The sequence below is a fragment of the Rhinopithecus roxellana genome, chromosome 13 (genome assembly GCF_007565055.1).
Source record: "Rhinopithecus roxellana isolate Shanxi Qingling chromosome 13, ASM756505v1, whole genome shotgun sequence".
Taxonomy (NCBI): domain Eukaryota; kingdom Metazoa; phylum Chordata; class Mammalia; order Primates; family Cercopithecidae; genus Rhinopithecus; species Rhinopithecus roxellana.
In genome coordinates this window covers 38,755,289-38,778,649 of record NC_044561.1, presented here as the reverse complement: position 1 = coordinate 38,778,649, position 23,361 = coordinate 38,755,289, and the positions used below count along the sequence as shown (strand labels likewise).

Sequence of the window (23,361 nt, the reverse complement as noted above, 5' to 3'; positions counted from 1 at the left end):
CAGCCATCCCACTACTGGGTATATACCCAAAGGATTATAAATCATGCTGCTATAAAGACACATGCACACGTATGTTTATTGCGGCACTATTCACAATAGCAAAGACTTGGAATCAACCCAAATGTCCATCTGTGACAGACTGGATTAAGAAAATGTGGCACATATACACCATGGAATACTATGCAGCCATAAAAAAGGATGAGTTTGCGTCCTTTGTAGGGACATGGATGCAGCTAGAAACCATCATTCTTAGCAAACTATCACAAGAAGAGAAAACCAAACACCGCATGTTCTCACTCATAGGTGGGAACTGAACAATGAGATCACGTGGACCCGGGAAGGGGAACATCACACACTGGGGCCTATCATGGGGAGGGGGGAGGGAGGAGGGATTGCATTGGGAGTTATAACTGATATAAATGATGAATTGATGGGTGCTGACGAGTTGATGGGTGTAGCACACTAACATGGCACAAGTATACATATGTAACAAACCTGCACATTATGCACATGTACCCTAGAACTTAAAGTATAATAAAAAAAAAAATTTTTTTAAGTATAAATTGGATGTATGAAAATGTCTCTCTTAAAAATTGCCCCAAGATACTATCTCACAAAAATATATCTTTATTACATTAAAATGTTAATCCAAATAATGAAATTGAACACTAATGGCAGAAATAAAATGCAGAGAAATTACTTTTCCAAGTACATTTTTCTAAGTATGTAATTATTATTGATCTTTTATAATACTTTAAAAACAGTAAGGTTTAATCCACAACACAAAGAAAGTCTTTGCATATTTATTTTCAATCCTTTTGTTCCCTAAAACAGTCTTTATATCCAATAATCAATTTGCTTTCAGATAATTGTGTCATGTTAGAGTAAATATATCATTAGATCTTAAAACTTATTCATTTACTCATTTACTCTTGAATTTAATTATAGTTTATGCAGTTAAGTTTGATTTCTTCCATGGAAAATAATATTAATAAAAAATAAGAAATCATTTTTCCTTGCAAATATTTCTAACTCTTCAAAACTAAAGTGTTTTAAAATTAAATTTTTAAAAATTGAACCCTGAACAACTACATTTACATTGTCACAAACAACCCTATCATATTTCCTAAAACACATCATGCCTTTACTGATTCCACTGGAAATGTTTCAGTGATATGACTAGGGTGGTCAGTCTGTTTATCCTCATGTCGTAAGAATTTTTCCTTTCTTAGCTGTTTTTCTTTCGAAAAAAAGTGGTGCAACATGTGAATAGTAAGAAAGAACAAAATAGGAATACATTTTCTCATGAATGCAAACTTCTGTTTTTATCTAATAAGTTATATCCAATTCTTTAGAAAATCCCCTTAGCTCCTCTTTCAAAATATACGCAAATTTAATCGTGTCTCATAAACTTCACACCACCACCATAAAACATATGGCTGTTCCATGACACCAGCGTGATTTGCCTGATATTGCCTTAGTTTGCTAGGGCTGCCATAATAAAATACCACAGACGAGGTGAATGAAATCAATCTATTTTCTCACAGTCACTGAAGCTGGAAGTTCAAGACCAAGGTGTTGGCAGAGTTGGGTTCTTCTCAGGCCTCTCTCTCTGGCTCACAGATGGCCAACCCTCACATGGTCATTTCTGTATGTGTGTGCCCCTCTGATGTCTCTTCTGTGTGTCTGAATCTCTTCTTACAAGGACACCAGTCAGATTGGATTAGGGCCAATCCTAAGGGCCTCATTTTAACTTAATTGTCTCTTTAAATTAATATCTCTAAATGCAGTCTCATTCCGACGTACTAGGGATTAGGGTTTTAACATATGAATTTGGTTAGGGGCTAGTGAAACAATTGAGTCCAAAACACACATATATAAAAATATATATGTTTATATACAGTTGATTCTCATTAGTTGCTGTAGTCGTGTACTAAAAAGTATTGCAAATGCTGGATGAACAAATATAGAACCATTGCTTCTAGGGAAAATACAGGGTTAGGTTTCAGTAGTTGGTTACATTTTTGTCAAGCAATCAATTCATAACCTTGTTTTATGCGTGCTTCTGTTTAAAGACACCTTAGTTAATATATATTTCTCACAAATAATTCATGCATGGCCTTTGAATGATTTAAAGCCTGAGCTTTAGAGGCCATTTGTATTATATAGGTTTGTTTGCTGATGCCATCATAAAACAAGCAGTCTCATCAGCGTTGTGAACCTTTTATTTCACATGACCCTTTTATTGCATAACACAAAGCAGGTATTTTTTAATTCTTAAGCCTTCTTATCTGCAGAACCTGAATCTCATGCAAGTTTAACATTTTCTGAAATCTGAGTCAGCCAGCACTAGCCCAGAAGAATTTAACATTCTCCTGACCCTGGGTAATGCAATAATAAATTTTGATGGCCTTTATTTAGCCTCACAACAATGTTGTTCCATATGCTTTTCTACTAGTCATCATCTTATGAATTCACAAATTTAGTTTTTTTTCCATAGCTTCACTACATAATATAAGTGTTAATTTATCACTTACGTGGTCTGATGTGCATATTAGTGAATTTCCTCTATTTTTTGGAGACACTGCATTGTTGATTCATTAACATTAAACTCATAATCAACAGTTCTATCACTCGTATCTGAATGAAATTGACCTAACACACACACTTTCTCTGTAAGGCACATCACAGCTTCTTGCATTCAGCAGCACTAGACAGCACTTCAGCACTTTGGGTCAGGGCGATTTTAAACAACTAAAGCCCATGAAAATGCAAAAAAAAAAAAAAAAAAAAAAAAATGTGGCACCGGATAGATTGTGATAAGGACACTTGTTTACTGCACGAGAGCTAAAACCAGAAAGCAGGGCAGAGAATCACTTTGTTTGAACATGTGCATTGTGTATCTCACATTTTTCAACACTTTGTACACGCATGTATTGTAATGCATATATGAGGTATAGATTTGGGGGTTACTGCCAAGTAGGGAAATTCACAAATATGAAACTTGCAAATATTGACAATCAATTGTGTGAGTGTGTCTCTCCCTAGTTTTACCCTCACTTCTGCTTCTGTGGTCTACACTCAATGCAACAGACAGAATGACTCTTCTAAAATATGTCGGATAATGTCACTTCTTCAGATCCTCAGAATAAAAGTCAATGTGCTGACAGTGGTCTACAGGACTCTCCACAGTTTGACCCTGGCTATTTCTTTGAGTCCATCTCGGCAGCTCTTCCTCACAACCATGTTGGCCATTTTGCTGTTACTTAAACTTGCCAAGCCCTCTTTGGTGTCAGGGCCTGCCCTTGCTATTCTCTTTCACGCAAAGCCTTTCTCCGGAGAACTGCATCACTCTCCCACCTCTGTTAAGTCTCTACTCAAGTGTTTCCAAACCAACCTGTTTGAAATAGCCCTTCATTTCAATCCCTTTTCTCTCTTTCTTGCTCAATTTTTCTCCATTGTACTTATCAGCATATCTCTTTATATGTTTTACTGGTACATATGGTGATCATCGTTCTTCCTCCTGTTTGCTTCATAAGGGCAAAGAGCTTTTTCTTATTTGTATTCACAGTGTCTAGAATATTGTGAAATCTCAGTAAATATTTGTTGAACAAATTATTGAAAGAAAGAGATGTATTATTTAAGTTAAAAGTGAATGGAAGAAGAAATACAACCTTGTAGAAAATATGCAAACACTCATAAATTTTGTCCAAATTCACCTTGTGTTTTAAGGTTTGTTTAGATCAATCCCTTTCTGGTTAAGATGTAAAATTGAAAAGTCAGAAAAAAATGGCCAAAATAAACTTAGTGAATTGGTGGAAATGTTTTGGTTTGACTTTCTAACTGAATACGAATGAATTCAGATTTTACTTGAATACGCTATGGTTGGAATGTGTCCCCCAAAGTTCCCATGTTGTACAGTGAATCCCCAGTGCAAAAGTGTTGGGAGGTGAGGCTTTTAATTGGTAATTAGGTCATGAGCGCTCTTCCCTCATGAATAGATTAATGCCCTTATCATGGGATTGGATCCGCTATCACAGGAGTGAGTTCCTGATAAAAGGATGAGTTTGGCCTCCTTCCTCTCTCTCATGAGCACTTGTGCTCTTCGGCTGTTCTGCCTTCCACCATGAGATAACACAGCAAGAAGGCCCTCCCCAATGCCAACACCTGGCTATTGGACTCCCACCCTCCAGATTGTAAAAAACAAATGTCTTTCCTTTATATGTTACCCAGTCTTTGATATTCTGTTATAGCAACACAAAACAGGCTAAGACAACATGTATTCCCCCATCTTCCCTTTCTTTTCTGTTGTTTTAGAAAGATAACACCTTGCAAAGGTCTTTGTTTTAAAACCAGTAAATCAAACAAAGAATCTCCCAGTTTGTAGCTATAACTGATAAACACAATACTATTTTTAACTAATCAAAACACAAATCTGTAATGAATTAATTCCCTAGACTTTAGAAAAAAATATTTTGCAAAGATGGTTCCTAGAATAAGATATCTATTATGGTTTATCCTGATATTGTACTTCCAAAAACCATCAAGTTAAACAAAACAACTGTAGTGTCTCTTCAATAAAATTGATAAATGTGTCTCAGCCAACCACTCTCTTCAATCTCATTCTGCTTTCTCTATTTCTGATCCTGTAAGAATCATGGCAATCTCTTTGCTTGATCTCTATTTGAAAAAAAACAAAATGAGGTTCTATTTTATAAATTTAAAACAAAAAATAGAGTACGCTGAAAAGTGCTTCATGCAAAAGAGCATATTTAAAGGGGTTCTTAATCATATGCTTGTAGGAACTTAATCTGAAAACCAACGTCTATATCTGATATTGTTTGGTCAATATATAAGAGACTGATAGACTAAATTCCCAAGGTCCAATTGTTTTAACTAAAGTCTCAGTTTGGGAAAGCAACAAAGTTAGCAGATTATCTTCTTCATTTTTATGTCGTTTTCCCCTCCTTTTACAGTTTAGTGATTTCCAAGATCACTAGATATTTCTGGTCTAGCATAATAAAACTTTATTTTATTTTACTAGAAGGAGAGGGGTGGAGGTTCTAAGGCAAAGAGTGAGGTTTATTTTCATTGTATGTCTGATTATTCATGTATTAATTTTTCAATAATAAAATAATTAGAAAATAAATAAGGCTATGAGGTTAGGTGCCTTGGGATTTTCAGTTAATAATCAATTGCTGTATGATAAGAAAGTGAGTAAAAGTTTTGAAAGAAAAAATATATTTTCAATATTTTTGTTTCATGTTGGTGTAAAGAAATGCAACTGATTTTTCTATGTTGATTTTGAATTCTGCAAATCTACTGAATTCATGTATTAGTTCTAACAGTTTTTTGTGGAATCATCAAAGATTTCTACCTACAGGGCTATGTTGTCTGCTAAAAGGGATAATTTTGCTTCTTCCTTTTCACTTTGGACAAGATTGGAAAAATTCGTATTGTTAAAATATTGGTACTACCTAGGACTATCTACAGGTTCAATACAATCTCTATCAAAGTTTCCATAATATTTTTCACAGAAATAGAAAAAGATGCTAATATTGTATAGAAGTGCAAAAGACATTGAATAGCCAAAGCAAACTTGAGAAATAAAAACAAAGTTGGAGGCATTAAACTGCCTGATTTTAAATTATATTACAAAACTATAGTATGTAAAACAGTATGGGCTGGGCACAGTGGCTCACGTCTGTAATCCCAACATTCTGGGAGGCCAAGGTGGGCATTTTGCCTGAGGCCAGGAGTTCAAGACCAGCCTGGCCAACATAGTGAAACCGTCAGGGTCATCTACTAAAAATACAAAAATTAGCCAGCCTGGTGGCACACACCTGTAGTCCCAGCTACTCAGGAGGCTGAGGCAGGAGACTCTCTTGAACCCAGGAGGCAGAGGTTGCAGTGAGCTGAGATTGCATCATTGCACTCCAGCCTGGGTGACAGAGCAAGACTCCATCTAGAAAAAAAAAAAAAAAACACAGTATGGTGCTGGCATAAAAGCAGGCACACAGATCAATGGACAGCATACAGAGTGAAAAAATAAACCCAAGCAACATATGATTAACTAATTTTTGACAAGACGACATGATAGGAAAAGGATAGTTTCTTCAATAGATAGTGATGAAAAAACTGGATATCCACATGCAAAGCACTAAAATTGGACCCTTATATTATATCATATACAAAAAATCAAATCAACATAAATAACAGATCTAAATGTAAAACCTGAAATTATAAAACAAGAAGAAAATCAGGAAAAAGCTCCTTGTGATTGGCCTTGGCAACAACTTTTTGAATATTACACCAAAAGCTTAGGCAACAAAAACAAACAAAACAAGACAAAACGGGTAGGATGGCATCAAACTAAAAAGCTCTTCTGTATGGCAAAGTAAATAACTTAAAAAATGAAAAGGTAGCCTACAGATTGGGAGAAAATATCTGTTAAAGGGTTAATATCCAAAATTTAAAAAGAACTCACACAACTCAATTAAAAAAATGGGCAAAGGACCTGAATAAACATTTATTCAAAGAAGACATTCAGATGATCAACAAATATATGAAAAGGTGTTCAACATCACTAATCATCAGGGCAATGCAAATCAAAATCACAATGAGATGTCACCTTACACCTGTCACTGTTGGAGAAAATATAAATTGGTGTAGCCATTTTGGAAAACAGTATGAAGATTTCTGAAGAAGTCAGAAAGAAAACCACCATATGATCCAATAATCCCTCTGCCGGGAATATACTCAAATAAATGAATACTCAGTATCTTGTAGAGGACACCTGCACTTCCATGTTTATCATAGCACTATTCACAATAGCCAAAATACAGAAATAACCTAAGTGTCCATGGACAGATGAATATATTAAAAAATTGTGATGCACACAGAGACACACACAGAATTGAATATTATTTCATCTTAAAAAGGGGGATCTTGCCAGGTTTGTGACAACATGGACAAACCTGAAGGATACTATGCTACATTAAATATGTCAGACACAGAAAGAAACATATTGCATGATGTCACTTACATGCAGAATCTTTTTTAAGTCGATGACATAAAAACAGAGTAGAATGGTGGTTATCAGGGAGGAGGTTAGGGAGGAATGGGGAGATGTAGATCAAAGGGTACAAAATTACAGTTATGTGGGGTGAATGAAGATAGAGATGCAGTGTACAGAATGAGAACTACAGTTAACAATATCGTATTTTGAAAACTGGCTAAAAGAGATTTTAGATGTTCTTCATACACATCCCCCCAACACTGCACGGTAATTATATGAGATAATGAATATGTTATTTGTTTGATGTAGTAATGCTTTCATTATATATATATCTCTTCAAAACATTATGTTATAAACTTTATATAATAAAAAAGAAGGGCAAGTGAGAAAGGAGAACTTAAATTCATAAGACATTTAATGTATACAAGGGATCATTTTACTAACTTATTTTATTTAATCCTAATAGCATTTCAAGCTTATGGTATGACTCCACTTTTAAAAGAGAGAAAAAATGCTGTAGCAAATATACACAAGGGAATCACACAGAAGTTCATTCACTCAGTGGGAATACTACTTTATACCAGTAAATGTATAAATGACAGAATGGTCATTCTTATGTACAAATGGCTGAGCGATGAATGTATAAATGTCTAGAGGATCATTCCTATGAGTGTGGGATTTTGATAGGCAGTCAGTGAAACATTTCTGGTGTCTGCTGCCAGATTTAGTCTTCCATTTTGATACATTTAAGAACTCATTAGTCTCATGAATTAGAGTAGAGAAGAGTGTAAAGAAGACAACAAGGGAAATCAAAAATTGCTTATCTGACAAAAGAGTTGGGGATTACTTAGATTCAACAGTCATAAAAATGACCCAATCTAACAAGATAAAATTTCATGGAAAAAAGTAAAATTGAGCTATTAGAATTTAAAAAATAAAATTTCAAGTATGCAGAAAGGCACAGTTGAGTAAGTACCAATGACAAGGTTTTTAGTAAATTTCAAGTTCATTATTGGCCAATAATGTGATGTGTGGATAAAAGGGCAGCAACATCTAGTGAACACTTCAAGCCACGCAAGTAAAGATGGAGTGGCCACAACAAAGAAGGTAAAAACTTCATGTTCATAGGCCTTAGTAAATCACAAATAAAATATCTGTTCCATTTGGAGAGATTTTGACAAATTGGAATGATCTTTGCTGCTATGTAAAAGATTCATACATTCTAAGAATTGTCAATATTTATGATTTCTGAGCTTTCTTGCAACTCATAATCATTTGAAACTTTCACCCTATGCAAAATTATCTTTTGTTACTATTATGATCATCAAAATTTAAAGTATTACTTCTATAACTGTAACCTAATGGTCTTTACTTAATGCCTTATCAGTTTCAACCTGCTCTTCAATTGCTCTGGCTCTATATGAGATATAAGAAAGGAAAATCTCACAACCTGATAATCTGTACAAATGAATTTGGGGAGAAGACTTGTCTTAAAGCTTACATATCAGTTAATCTGAAGAAGATGAATGATGACACTTGACAAATATGAGACCAATATGAAATTTTTTTAATGTTATATAGGATTATTATAGATAAAATATTAAAGAGAAACTAAAGTTTCATCTTCAAGCTTGTATAATGAAACAATATTGAAATAACAATACAAAATCTCCTTCAATTGAGTCTTTGCTCAGATGTCACCTACCCTGACCACCTTATTTAAAACTACAGATATACTTTCCACTTCTTCCTTCTTAGCTCTTACTACCTTTCACATGATATATTATGTACTTATTATTTTCTATTTATTGCTTATTGTCTGTCTTATTTCACTAGCTTGTAAATTCCATGAGGGCATTGTCTGTTTACCAATGACTCTCAAGCACATATGAATGAATAAATATATAGTATTACCTTATAGTTTCCTAAATGCTATAATTATTGTATTTGTTAAAGTTCAGTTTCAGAGAAAAGAATCCACGGTTGGTATTTTCAGCCCCAACTTAGGTATCACAGGATGTTAAATGACTTACAGAATCACTGGGAGAAATGAACAAAAATATTCTAGGCAGAACTGTCAGGAAAAACTCCTAAAGTCACAATTCAGAAGTGCACCATGGAGGAAACTACTGCCTCTTCTATGATAGAAAGCTGTCTGGAAAATTGGAAAGTTTCAGTATAACAGCTTGCTTCAGGATCACAACATCACTGACATAATTTGTTACCCACCAAGATTAGTAAACTGACAGCACAGCACCATTAGCAACAGGAAGCTACTTCTACTATTTCTGGATTCAGAAATGTCTCATGTTTTCTAGATTATACACATACCTTTCAAGAGGAATTAACATAGTTGTAGGGAACAGCCAGCAACTCATTCTGTCTCTCTGAATTTGTAATATTGCTCACTTTTTTCTACTTATATGTTCTGTTTGTCTTTGCCAAAGACTGACTTCTCTGTCTCCAGTCCACCTATAAGAAACTAGAGCTTTTGCCCAGGATAAATAAGCCACAAGACAAAGTCTCAAAAAATTTTTAAAAATCTAAATCATATCAAGTATCTTCTCAGATCACAATGGAACAAAATAGAAATTAATAACATGATGAAATTTTGAAACTGTACAAATGTGTGTAAATTAAGCAACATAATCCTCAACAACAATTGATCAATGAAGAAATTAAGAAGGAAATTAAAAATTTTTTAAAACACATGGAAACACAACATACCAAAACCTATGAGATGCAACAAAAGCAATGCTTCGAGGGAAGTTTGTAGCAATAAACACCTACATCAATAAAGTAGACAGATTTCAAATAAACAACCTAAACTTGCACCTCAAGAAGCTAGAAAAGCAAGAATAAAACTAATCTCAAAATTAGTAGAAGAAAAGAAATAATAAAGATCAGAGCAGAACTAAACAAAATACAGACTAAAAAAAAAAGAAAAGATAAAGTGGAAAGTTGTTTTTTAAAAAAGGTAAATAAAATTGATAAACTGCTAGCTAGACTAAGAGAAAGAAGATTCAAATAAGGTCAGAAACAAAAAGTACAGTACATCTGATACCACAGAAATAGGAAATATTATTAGAGACTATTATAAACAACTATATGGCAACAAACTGGAAAACCTAGAGGAAATGAATGCGCTCCTAAACACATAGAACCTACCAATATTGAACCAGGAAGAAACAGAAAACCTGAACAAACCATTAATGAGTAGCAAGATTGAATGAGTAATAGTCTCCCAACAAAGAAAAGCCCACGACTGATGGCTTTATTGCTGAATTCCCTCTATGCGGCCAATATTAGCCTGAAAACAAAATCAGACAAAGACACACACATGTAAAAAATCACAGGCCAATATCCTTGATGAATATAGATGCAAAAATCCTAAACAAAATACTAGCAAACTAAATCTTTCAACATGTTAAAAAGATAATGCACCAAATTCTAGAGGGATTTATCCCAGGGATGCAAGGATGATTCAACATAGGCACATGAATAAATCTGATACATCAAATCAATAAAATAAAGGACAAAAACATATGATCATCCCAACAGATGCAGGAAAAAGCATTTGACAAAATTAAACATAAATTCCTGATAAAAACTTTCAATAAATTAAGCATAGAAGGAAAATATCTCAACATAATAAAGGCCATATATGAAGAACCCATAGCTAACATTATGCTGAATAGGAAAAAGCCAAAAGCCTTTCCTCAAGAACTGGAAACAAAATAAGAATGCACACTTTAACCACTCCTATTCAATGTAGTACTGAAAGTCTTAGAGCAATCAAGCAAGAGAAAAATAAAAAAGAATCCAAATTGGAAAAGAGGAAGTCAAAGTGTCCCTCTTTGCAGACAACATGATCTTATATCTAGAAAAACCTGAAGACTGCACAAAACCCCTTAGAACTGATAACAAAATCAGTACAATTCTAGGACACAAAATCAAAACACAAAAATCAGTAGGATTCCTTAAAATCAATAATAAACTAGCTGAAAAAGAATCTGGAAGGCAATCTCATTTATAATAGCTACCAAAAAAATACCTAGGAATACATTTATCCAAGAAGATGAGAGGCCTCTATCAGAAGAAGTAGAAAACACTGACGAAAGTGATTGAAGAGGACACAAACAGATGGAAAGATAACCCATGATTATGGACCACAATAATTAATATCATGAAAATGACAATCCTACCCAAAGCAATCTAGAGATTCAATTCAATTCCTATTAAAATACCAATGATATTCTTCACAGAAATAGAGAAAACAATCCTAAAATGTGCACGTAACTGCAAAAGACCCTCAACAGCCAAAGCAACCGTAAGCAAGAAGAACATAGCTAAAGGCTTTATGCTATCTGTAGGGTGGGAGAAAATATTTGCAAACTGTGTGTCCAACAAGGGACTAATATCAAGAATATGCAAAGAACTCAAATAATTCAACAGCAAAAAGTAAACAAATAATCCTACTACAAAGTGGGCAAAGGATCTGAGTGGACATTTCTCAAAAGATGACCTAAAGATGGCCAATAGGCATATGAAAAAATGCTCAATGTTTCTAATCATCAGAGAACTGCAAATAGAATGGCTACCAAAAGGACAAAAAATAATAATAATAAATAACAAATGCTGGCAAGATTTAGAGAAAAGGCAGCTCTTATATACTGAGCATATATTATACTCTTATTCAACTGTTTTTTCTTAAGATTAGGTGTTGCCTTGTCCTTTTTCTAAGTGACTTTATCCAAGATTACCTCCTGACATTAAGTGACCAAGGTTTTTACATGATTCCCAGGATAGTGTTAACAACATACTCTAGCACAGCTGGTCAGGTCAGGGAAGGATCGCAAATATAAAGATCATAACTGGAACAAACAATTATCATCTCCATATCTTGCTGAGAAAGAAAAATAATACCATCACCACCAAATAAAAGTTTAAAGGCTGGGCAGGAAATAGATAAGGATGCAATAAATTATTTTAATTTACATGGATAATTTTTAAAATAACTGTTTTCAAGAATTCTTTCAAATTTCCATATTTTAAAAATCTCTTCATTGCAGCTTAGTCAATTCCTAACTAGTAAATCATTGTAAGAAGAACACGTCATCCATATCATATATGAGTTCAAGATTTAATAGAAAAATGCAAAGACTGGACCCCAACTACTATCAATTTTTGAGTCTGTTTTCCTTTTGTTTTTTTAATTATAAAAAAGCACTAAGAACCCTATTCTTCCTTTAAATAAGTTTAGAAGAGACACTAACCACAGCTGATATTAAGAAACACAAATAAGAGATGACTTTAGGAAATCTATTAATCACCATACCTGATATATGTCGATATCTGAATATTAGAACAATGCACTTTTGCCTCATTCAAATCCTGGTATAAAGTTGGACTGTATAAAGTCTCACAAATAGTCAACACATGAAACTACTTGGTTTTGGTGCTTGAGACTAATATAAATTTTATCCAACACTGAAAGCTGAAAGGCTCAATAGCCAGCTCAAATACCCGAGAAAGGAAGTTTATCAATGCAATCCCACACCAATTACATATGCTAGGTGGTTTTATTAACCATCATAATGAATCTCCCTTAAGGCTGACTCCTGCATGCCCCCAAATTAAATGGATCCTACCTGTGCAGCTCAGATTCCCATTTCATCAGTTTTCTAAACATCCTCCAAACACCTAAAGCTTTTAGGTACTGAGTGCCTACTTAATGGATTCTACAATGATGAATCTTGTCTAGTAAATGAAAATGTATCTCTGCCTAAAGCCAAACATATCAGAACAAAATGAATGTAATGTTCTATCTTAAACAAAGCAACACATAAATTTTTTAATGTGGTTTGTTTTACTATGTTGTGTAGTATATGTTAAAATGTGCAATATGTGAAATTCTATCACTGAAACAGCTACTATTATTCATTTCAAAGGAAAATTATTATGCGTGACTTTTAGTTAACACATAAAATCACATCAATAAATAGAAATAGAAAATAGTTTCTTAGATTGCTTTTCCTACAGAAAACTATTTTATTGGAAACTCCTGAGGGTGAAACACTTATATAGCATTCTTTCATAAAGATTATTTTAGCTTATGGCTTCTTAACATAGCATTCTTTTATAAAGGTTATTTTAGCTTATGGCTTCTTAGCAACAAATATATCCTGAGTACCTATTCTGTACTGGAAAAAATTCTAAATGTTGGCCATAAGTACCCAAATAGGACAAACATATTCCTGGTTCCATGTAATGGGGAGTACTCATACATATATTATACATCTATGTCACATAGGTACATGGATATGTGTGTGTAGAAAAGGTAGGTATTTCTGTGAAACTTTTAGGCAGGTGTGCGTATGTGCACTGTTTGATAACACAAATATCTTACTATGATGATAGCCAAAAATACACCAAATCTGATGATCTAGTAAATGAATGTGGCTAGAGAATATTTTCAGGAACATAACCATGAAGATTAGAAATATTAAGGATTTGAGATAGCCACCAAATATGTTTAAGCAACAGAGATGCTCAAATTTTCATTCGTAAAACATCTTTTAAACAGTGTGTGGTGAATCAACAATAGGGAACCAGAACACAAGTGGAGACACCAATCAGGAGGTTGTAGTTCAGGCTGGGAATGATAGAAGCTAGGAGAGAAAGCAGAGGCAGAGAGGGGTGGAAGCACTGCAGATACATCAGCGAGCTTGAGATGAAAAGACTTTTTAAGAGACACACCAAAGTGTACATACACACAAACACACACACACAGCCCAGAAAGTAAAGGAGAGAGGAAAGCAGAAAATTAGAAAGGAAAAAAGGAAAACATGGCATATCTCAAGCATCATCATACTTCCCAAATTTGTTTAGGATATATCATCGCCAAAGTCATGCACAGTAAAGGCCCCTGGTTATGGAGGCGTAATGTTAATGTTCATCACTAGCTATGGAATAAGCACAGTAAGAGACTTCTTTTTATTTATGCCAGAAATTACTTATTTTGAATCACAATGAAAAGTATTTATCCCTCCATCCTATGTAAAAATGGTGGCAACCACAGTTTTTGTTGTAGCTCTCTCCATCACAGTAAAAAATGTTGTTCCCGGGAGGTTAGAAGGAAACAATGGCAATGTGAATCACCATTGTCACTTCCACAGTTATTGATATCCTTACTACAGACAACCGCATCACAACTCAGGAACACACTGGACAAAGCCCAAAGCTGCTTCTTTTCTATTACATTTAAAAAGAGAATCCAAAAAAGTACAAGGACCCAGACTTTACTAACTGGAAAGAAGATGAGCATTAGGAGGATTGATCACTCCAAGAATTGAGCCTAAAAGATATAAACCAGTTCTTTTTCTTAAAGACAATTCATTGACTTTAGAATTTGAGATGGAGAGATGGCACATTTGGGAAAATATAAGCATGCTAATCACTATAACAATTCTAATGAAAAGTAATATATGTGCAAAAAACATTTTCAATCATATACAACTAAACTATGTGTACCAGATGTTTTAGCCAAGAGGGTTACTAAATTTGTTTGTTCATGAGTGGCTAAAATAAAGGCACAGTAGATAGTGATTCAGACTGGATTCTGGAGACAAGCTCTCTGGGTCAAACTTCTGATCAGTTGTTTAACTTCAGGCAAGTTACTTCATGTTTCTAAGCCTCAGTTTCCTTATCATTTTTCCATCACAATTTGTTGTGAGAACTAAATGAGGTTCAATCATAAAAACATAGTCTAGAGTTTGGTACTTACTAAACACTCAGTAACAGTTATTAGTAGAAATATAGCTATTACTATTGGAAAAGAATGTGACATTTGTTCATTCAACAAATATTTATCAAGAATTTACTACTAGAAATAAGGTTAATGTGATGGTTAATTTTACATGTCAACTTGACTGGGTTAAGAGATACCCAGGTAGCTGGTAAAATATTATTTCCAGTGTGTCTGTGAGGGTGTTTCTTGAAGAGCTTCTCGTTTGAATCAGTAGACTAAGTAGAGAAGATCTGCCCCTACCAATATGGATATGCATCATCCAATCCTTTGTAGGCCCAGATAGAACAAAATAAGCAGAGGAAGGGAAGAATTTAGCTCTCTTTCCTTAAGCTGGGACATCCAGGTTATGCTGTCCTTGGGCATCGGAGCTTCTGATTCTCAGGCCTTTGGGCATGGAACTTATACTAAGGAGGCCCCTGGTTCTCAGTCATTTGGCCTTGGACTAAGATTTACATAATCAGTCCCTCCAACTCAAGTTGAATTACAACAATGACTTTCCTAGTTCTCCAGGTTGCAGATGAAACATCATGGAACTTCGCCTCCATAACTGTGTGAGCCAATTTCCATAATACATTTCATTTTATCTTTTTTTTTTTTTTTGAGACAGGAGTTTCACTCTGTCACCCAGGCTGGAGTGCAATGGCATGATCTCAGCTCACTGCAACCTCTGCCTCCCAGGTTCAAGTGATTCTCCTGCTTCAGCCTCATGAGTAGCTGGGATTACAGGCATGCACCACCACGCCTGCCTAATTTTTGGTAGAGATTCAGTTTCACCATGTTGGTCAGGCTGGTCTCTAACTCCTGACCTCATGATCCTCCTACCTCGGCCTCCCAAAGTGCTGGGATTACAGGTGTGAGCCACTGCAGCTGGCTCATTTTGTCTTCTATCTATCTATCTATCATCTATCTATCTATCTATCTATCTATCTATCTATCTATCTATCTATCTATCTTACTGCTATCTATCATATTGATTCTGTTTCTAAGGAAAGCACTAATACAGCTCAAAAATATTTTTACATTTTAAAAACATTCAGACTGCAAGTGGAATGGTGCCTCCACTTTGTCCTCCAGCTGAGGCAGCTGTGACCCCATGGCAGGCAAACCCAGTGGCCTCAGCTGTGAGCACAGCAGTGGGAGCACCCCCTTCTGGAGACCACCACATTATCTCTTCCCAAGTCTTCACCATGGTGACCTACAGACAGACCTAAGTGTGGCCAGTGTATTCCTCCATCGTATGCTGACTTTGGCATAGCTGTCAGAGATACTTTCCACACAGGAGTTGGCTCAGGGTTGGTGAAACTGGATGTGAAAAAGAAAAAGTCATGCAGTGGCATGGAATTCTCAACATCTGCTTCATCTAACACAGACACTGGTAAAATTACTGGGATGTTGGAGGCCAGATATAAATGGTGTGATATGATATTACTTTTACAGAAAAGTAGAACACTCTGGGAACAGAAATCACAGTTAAAGACCAGGTGTTTCAAGGTTGAAACTGACATTAGATACTACCTTCTCACCAAACACAGGAGAGAAAAGTGATAAGATCAAGTCCTCCTGTTACAAGGAGAATGTATACACTTTGGTTGTGCTGTTGACTTTCATTTTTCAGGATTTGAAATCCATGGTTTGGCTGTCTTTGGTGATGAGGCTGGCTTGCTGGGTACCAGATGACCTTTGACAGTGTCAAAGCTGACAAGGAATAACTTCTCAGTGGGCTTTATAGGACTGGAGACTTCCAACTACGCATGCATGTCAGTGATGGGACAGAATTTGGAGAATGAATTTATCAGAAAGAATGTGAAAATCTTGACACTTTAGTGCATCTTACTTGGACATCAGGTACCAAGTGAACTCACTTTTCATATTTCAGCTAAGTATCGGTTGGATCCCACTGCTTCCATTTCTGCAAAAGTCAACAACTCTAGTTAATTGGAGTGAGCTACACTCAGACACTGAGCTGAACAAATACTATCAACTCTGGGAGATAGGAAGAACATTAATATGGGAAGCCACAAACTTGGGCTTGCCTGGAGTTAGGAGCTTAATCCAGCTGAAAGAAACCTTCAGGATATCAGAAGATTCGACCTTAGTATATTTTCAAAGTGACCAGCAGGGCTCCCCACCACCCAACAGAAAAAAGTCATCACAACTAAGAAACATCTAAACAAGAGCTGTATTTTAAATATTTAGACAGTTACTTGATCGCTGGTTTATAGATGAATTGATTATCTATCTAGATACCAATGCTGCAATTGTACAGTCACATATACATTATTTAAAGATATGTAGGCCTGGTGCAGTGACTCATGCCTGTAATCCCAGCACTGTGGGAGGCCAAGGCAGGCAGATCTCTTGGGGCCAGGAGTTCAAGACCAGCTGGCCAACATAGCAAAACCCTGTCTCTACTAAAAATTACAAAAATTAGCCAGGCATGGTGGCATGTGCTGTAGTCCCAGCTACTTGGGAGGCTGAGGCACAAGAATCGCTTGAACCAGGGAGGTGGAGGTTGCAGTGAGCTGAGATTGCGCCACTGCACTCCAGCCTGGGTGACAAAGTGAAACTCTGTGTCAAATAAATAAATAAATAAATATTTAGGCCAAGCGCAATGGCTCATGCCTGTAATCTCGTCACTTTGGGAGACCAACATAGGTGGATCATCTGAGGCCAGGAGTTGGAGATAGCCTGACTTTAGTAGAGTCAATCAGTCTCTACCAAAACTGTAAAAATTAGCCAGACATTACAGGTGGTGTGCACCTGTAATCCAAACTACTCAAGAGGCTGAGGCAAAAGAGTCACTTGAATCTGGGAAGCAGAGGTTGCAGTAAGCCAAGATTAGGGATAAGATTAATAGCTGATTACACATTGCAGACAAAGAAGGTCAATGAAATTGAAGACTATTATATAGAAATTATTCAACATAAAGCAAGCATAGAGAGGAAAAAGTCTGGGAACTAAAGTGAACAGAAAATACGTGACCTGTAAGACAATATTGTATAGTCTAACTTACATATACTTGGAGTACCAAAAGGAGAAGAGTTAGAAGGAACAAAAAACAGATTTTTGAAGAAATAAAGGCTAAGAAATTATCAAACTACAGATCCAAGCAGTTCAACAAGTCCCAAGCAGAATGAAACTAAAGAAAAGCACATTGAGACATTACAAAATTAAATTGCTGAAAATTACTGCTAAAGTTAACATCTTAAAAGCAGTCAGAAGAAAAAAAGACACATTACATACTGAAGAACAAAGATAAGAATTACGGCAGACTCCTCAGAAAGTACTTAAAACTAACACAATAAAGAAAAATCTTTAAAATACTGAATGAGAAAAAGAAACTACCAACCTACAAGTTTTACCTAGTGAAATTTTTTCAAAACTGAGGGGAAATTAACACTTTCTTTTTCAGAAAAACAACCACTGAGAGAATTAACCCTCAATGGAGCTGCACTACAAGAAATGTCAAAGGACATCCTTTAGACAGAAGGAAAATAAAATCAGACAAAAATCTGTATCTGTACAAATGAAGGAAGAGCACTAGAAATGGAAATAAAGTGGGTAAATGTAAACATTTTTAATCTATAAAATTAATTGTGTGCTTTAAAAATATATTGTGGTGTTTGTAGTATACAGAGAAATAAAATTTTCACCACGAATAGTAGAAATGATGGAAAGTTTGAAAATAGAGTATATTGTTATAAGGTTCTTACTGTACACATGAACTGGTATAATATTATCAGGAAAAGTACAATTGCAAGGTAAAGATGTATAGTATAAACCCTAGAGTATCCAATAAAAAACACAAAAGTAAAACTAATGGTAAAAATAAAATAAATTTTAAAATCTTAATCAAAAATAAAGAAGGGAAAAAGAAAAAAAAGGAACAGGAATGGATGAGACAAGTAGAAAAAAACTGCAATATCATAAATGTGAACACAACTATACTGAAAATAATGATACATTTAAATTGTCTGAACATCTCAATTAAAAACATTTAAATTGTCTGAAAATTTAATGAAAAAGCAGAGCTTGTCAGATTGAATCAAAAAGTAATACCTAAGACATTATCTAGAAAAAACCTATTTTAAATATAAAGACATATAGGTTAAAAGCAAAAGGATTAAAATAAATACACAAAGCAAACATTTTTAAAAAGAAGCTAGAGTGCTCATATTTACATAAGACAAAGTAGAGTTTATAACAAGAAATGTAACATAAGGGGTACAAACTTTAAGTTATAAGATGAATAATTTCAACAAATCTAATATACGGCTTGGATGGTAATAGATGTGTTAACTAATTTCATTGTGGTAATCACTATATCATGTATACATTTATAATCATTGTGTTGTACACTTTGAATATTTATGATCTTGGTTGATTAAATACTTTTTTAAAGAGAATGATATTCATAATTTTGAGGGGATCAATTCATCAGTATACATAAAAAATCTAAATGTGGGTACACTAATGCCAGAGGTTTAAAATTGATAGAAATTGAAAAAGAACTACACATATCCAAAATCATAATTGAAGATATGAACACTTCTCCCTCAGTAATTGATAGAAAGAGAAGGCAGAAAATTAGCAAGGGTATAAAATGCCTGAACACAAAGACTGACCAATCTCAATAAATTTAAGAAAATTGAAACCATGTGAAGTTCTGTGGTCACTAAAGAATTAATCTAAAAATCAATAATATTTGGAAAATCATCAGGTCTGAAAATTAAACAACACATCTATAAATAAACCATAGGTAAGAATAAATTAGATAAAATTTAAGCTAAATAAAACATGCTGTATGAAATTTGTAGAATGCAGCTAAAGCAGTGCTTTAAGGGAACTATATAGCATTAATAAAGATCTAAAAATCAGTGAGCTAAGATTTCACTGTAAGAAACAAAAATAGAAAAATTAAACCTGACATAATTAGAAGGAAGAAAATAATAAAGTTGAGTGAAAAAATCAAGAAAAAGAGAAAAAAAAGTAAAGCAACGAAACTAAAATTTGGTTTCTTGAACAGAGGAAAAAAATGCTAAAGCATTAATTGGACTAATCAGAAAATAAAAGAAAACACATAAATAACCAACATCAATAATGAAAAAATGGACATAAATACAGATTTTACAGACATCAAAATGATTAAAAGGTAATATTATGAGCAAACTATAGGCTTATTGAAATCTTGGATGTAATGGGCTAACTCCTTGAAATACATACACTGACAAAGGATTCCTCAACAAGTCACAGATAACTGGATAGATAGCCTTACAACTACTAAATGAATTGAATTTATAATTGATATTCTTCTTACAAAGAAAGCTCCATGCCTAGATGACTACTGGTGAATTCTAAACATTTAAGGAAAAATAATATCAATTTTGCACACATGGTTCCAAAAAATAAAAATAAAATACTTCTCAACTTACTTTATCAGTCCAAATTGGCTGATTTGAAAACCAACCAAAGGCAATATTTGAATAAATGAATAAACACATAAATACATGCATACATATTTACATGAAAAGGACCTATAAGCCACCTAAACATAGTTGTAAAAATCCCAAACAAAATTTTAGTAAACAATATCCAAAAATGCAAAAAAAGAAAAAACAATAGCACATTATCTCAGCCCTATGAAGATTGATTTAATATCCAGTAATCAATATAATCCACCATATTATTATACAAATGGGAAAAACATATGCTCATCTCAACAGATAAAGAATAAAGCATTTGATAAATTCACAATTGAATCATAATAAAATGTACCTGCAAACTATGAATGGAAAGAAACTTCTTCAACCTGATAAAAACATCCACCAAAACTGGCTAACATCATTTTTGTGAAAGACTGAATGATTTCCTCTAAGATCAGGGGCAATGTGAAGATATTTGTTCTTACCAGGTTTTTTCAAAATTATATTGGGAGTCCCAATTCGTGCAATAGGGCAAAAATAATATGATTAAAAGTAAGATAAATAAATAAAATGTTGTACATGTTGGAAAGGAAAAAATGAAACATATTATTTACAGATGAGATGACCATTTATGTTGAAAATGCAAAGACACCCATAAAAAGTGTTACTGGAACTGAGCATAGTAAAGCCATAGAATCCAAGATGAAAACACAAAAATCAGTTATGTTTCTATATAGTAGTAAGGCTCAACTAAATTTTAAATTAAAATGTCTTTTAAAATAGAATGAACAAACATGAAGCCTATAGGGATAGTATACTTACTAAGCTTCATGGTAGACCTGCATATTAAAATCTCCAAAATATTGCTTGGTAGAATTAAGGGACAGCTAAAAAAAAAAAAAAAAAAAAAAAAAAAAAAAAAAAAAAAAAAAGCGCGAGAGGGATATCATGTCCATGAATTACAAGATACAACACTAGAAAAGGTTTTAATTTTCTCCATATATATCTATGGCTTTATGAAATCCCAATGAAAAGTTCAGCAAGCGTTTATGCAGAAATTAACAAGGTGATTCTAAAATTAAATGGCAAGATCCAAAATAGGCTTAATCTCTTAAAAGAATAGTGTTGGAAATTTTACACCACTTGATTCTAAGATGTATTATAAAGCTAGAATTATCAAAGTAATGTGGTGTAACAATTGACATAAGATCAATACAACAGAATAGGTAGTCCACAGATATTATCCATTTATGTATTTATTTTGATTTGATTTGATTTTTTTATTTTTTGAGACAGAGTCTCACTCTGTCACCCAGGCTAGAGTACAGAGGCACCATCTCGGCTCACTGCAGCCTCTCCCTCCTGGGTTGGTTCAAGCGATTCTCGTGCCTCAACCTTCTGAGTAGCTGGGATTACAGGCATGTACCACCAGGCCTGGCTAATTTTTTGTATTTTTAGTAGAGATGGGGTTTCACCATGTTGGCCAGGCTGGTCTTGAACTCCTGATCTCAAATGATCTTCCTGCCTCGGCTTCCCATCAATTTATTTTTTGAAAAACATGTCTAGGTTATGCAACAAAGGACGCATAGTCATTTCAACAAAGAATAGTCTAATGAGTATTTATGCACAAATACAACGAACATTGACCCCGACTTCACAACATATACATAAATTAACCTGAAATGGTTCATAGAACTAAACATAATAGATTATACAACATGTTGAAGGAAATATAAGAGAAGGTCTTGGTGACGTTGGCTTAGGCAAAAAATCCTTGGACAGGACACAAAAAGTGCAAATTACGAAATATCAATTGTTAAACTGGATGTCATCAATATTAAAGGTTTTCCTTTTTCAAAAAACACTGTTAAGGTAATAAAAAGTCATGCCACAGACCAGGAACAACAGCCACAGACATATATATGACAAAAGATTTAAGTCATATATATTTAAAGAATTCTTAAAACCCAACAGAAAGAAAAAAGATGCAGTAAAAATGGGCATCCTGAAGAAGATACTCAAATGGGCAATAAGCATGAGGAAACATGCTGAAAGTATTAGTCTAGAAAGTATTAGCCTAGATGACACTGGTGAATTCTAGCAACAATTTAAGGAAAAATAATATCAATTTTGCACACATGCTTCCAAAAAGTAGAAAATAAAATACTTCTCAACCTACTTTATCAGTCTAAATTACCCGATTTGAAAACCAAACAAATGCAAATTAAAGCTACAATGAGATACCACTACATACGCATTTTAGAAGGGATACTTTTTTTTTAATGACCGATACCAGTGGTTGGTGAGGTGTGGAGCAAGTGGTACGTGGTTGAGGGAATTGCAAATGGAAGCCAATTTAAAGAAAAAACACCTTGTAAGTTACTTAAAAAGTTTAGCATAAACTTAACACGCAACCCAGCAATCCCATTTCTACACAAGTAGCTATGATAAGTAAGAGCTTTATCCACAAAAGCCTTATGCTGTAATGTTCACAGAACGTTATACATAACAGTCCCAAACTGGAAGCCATCTCAATGTCCACCCACTTGTCATATATGCAGTTAATACAGGAGACTGCTCAGCAGTAAATCAGATGAGCTACTGATACCCTCAAGGATCTGAGTAAATCTCAAAAGCATTATGCTAAGTAGAAAAAGCCAGACACAAAAGTCTGTACACTGTGTTCTTCCATTTACATGAAATTCCAGAAAATGCAAAACGGTAATGACAGAATGCAAATCAGTAGTTGCAGAAGCTGAGGGTGGGTGGAGCTGATTGATCACAAAGGGACTCAAGGGAACTTTCTGGGTTATCGAAATGTTTTCCATCATGATTATGATGTTGGCTACATGACTATATGTATTTGCCAAGGATGCAAATTGTACACTTAAAATTTGAGTATTTTTATTATACATAAACATGAAAATAGAGTTTATTTTTAAAATATTTACTAAGACAATTCTAGTTAATCCTTGCAGTCCCTTTATATGTTAAATTACTATCATTACATAATAAGAGAAGCAAGGTTTAACCGTGGTTATATGGCTGCTAAGTGGTGAAAACAGAGCTATTCCCTTAAATATGTTTCTTACTCCTGCACTGTAATCTAA

The 23,361-nt window shown here is 34.3% G+C and overlaps 1 pseudogene; it reads left to right on the top strand.

Moving 5' to 3' along the window:
- The first annotated feature begins 13,866 nt into the window (after window positions 1–13,866).
- On the top strand, window positions 13,867–16,998 carry LOC104672379 (annotated as a pseudogene).
- The last annotated feature ends 6,363 nt before the right edge of the window (window positions 16,999–23,361 follow it).